Source organism: Fukomys damarensis, unplaced genomic scaffold (assembly GCF_012274545.1).
Source record: "Fukomys damarensis isolate Sample0158 unplaced genomic scaffold, DMR_v1.0_HiC HiC_scaffold_26, whole genome shotgun sequence".
Taxonomy (NCBI): Eukaryota; Metazoa; Chordata; class Mammalia; order Rodentia; family Bathyergidae; genus Fukomys; species Fukomys damarensis.
Window position 1 is genome coordinate 1,782,353 of NW_022900938.1, and position 1,567 is coordinate 1,783,919.

The following is a 1,567-nucleotide window of genomic DNA, read 5'->3' on the forward strand; positions in this document are numbered from 1 at the left end:
AAAAAAAAAAAAAAAAAAAAAAAAAAAAAAAAGTTCTAGTGGGAAAAGTAGACAGCAACTAAAAGCAGAAAGGTAACATACACAAAGAAAATCAAAGCAAAAACCAAAAGAAGTGCTAAAAACCCCAAGTAACAGAAATTAAGAAAGCCTTTGCTGGGGTCATTTGTAGGCCACACATGCCCTAAGGAAAAAATAATTAGTGATCCCAAAGATAGAGCAACAAAAACTGTGAAGATTAAAATAGAAGAGATAATGGAAAATTAACAGACTTAGACTCTCCAAGAACAGTGAAAAATGTAATAATATATAACAACGAGAAAGCCAGGAGAAGAAGGAGGGGTGAGGAGGAAGAAAGCCAGACCATCCTAGAATCGTGTTTGTCACAAAATTATTCTTCAAAAGTGAGGGAGGAGTAAAGAATTTCTCAGACAAAAACTGAAGGAAGTTGACACCAGTACATAGACCTTGCCAAAGGTGTTGAAGTAAAACTTCAAAGAAGACAAAGGAATTGTAATAGGAAAAGGAGCAACACACAGAAAGCAGTGACAAACCTAGTAGATATTGATCCCAGTCTGTCGGCGACTCTTGGAGGCCTGAGTGTCATGACACACCAATGAAAAGGCAGCCGAGAAGAGCTCAGGAAGGGCTGAGCTACCCAGGCGTCCACGAGAAGCGCAGCCACTGTGCGCTGTCCCCCTGCGGCCCTTTACCTGTGTGTGCACGCATTCATACGTAAGCACGTGAACATTCGTATTCCGTCAGCTCTGTTCCTCTAGCGAATACTCATCAACACACAGGGTCAATGCTAAAAGGTCAGTTGCCTTCCTAGATGCCAGTAATAACAATTAGAGTTGAAGTTAAAACAAAATGCCATTCACATTTGCATCCTCAAAAATGAAATTCTTAGCTAAAATCTACTGAAATATTTACAGAAGCTATAGGAAAACTATAAACTATAAAATGCTCATGAAAAAAAAAGCCAAAGAAGAGCTAAGTAAGTGGAAAGACAGTCCACATCTCTGGCCATGAAGACTCGGGACGATCTCAGGTGTCCACGCTCTCCAACTTGGTTTACAGATCCATTGCAACCCAAACCATAATCCTAGCAAGATATTTTGCAGATATCCACAGATGATTTTAAAATGTGTGTGGAGGCGAAAGACCCAAATAGCCAGCATACGACTAAAAGAGGAGCACAGGGCTGGAAGACAGACGACACTCAAGGCCGACGCTGCCCTTGACCACAGTCATGTACGCGTGACAAGGGCAGAAGGACGGAAGAGCAGGCGTGGAGTGGGAGCGGGAGCCGGGCAAAGACTCCCAAAGTACGGCCGCTTCACCTGCATCAGGCAGCAGGCCACGCCAGTGAGAAACGAGTCTCCCGCAAATGGTGCCAGGGCCACATGACCTGCAAAGAGCAAGCAGACAGAAACAACCCAGACACAGACCTCACGCCTTTCATAAAATTATTCCAAATGATCATAGGCCCAAATGTAAGACACAAACCACAAGACAATGTAGGAGATGATCAAGGAGGCCCTGGTTGGCTGATAGGTCTGTAGATATA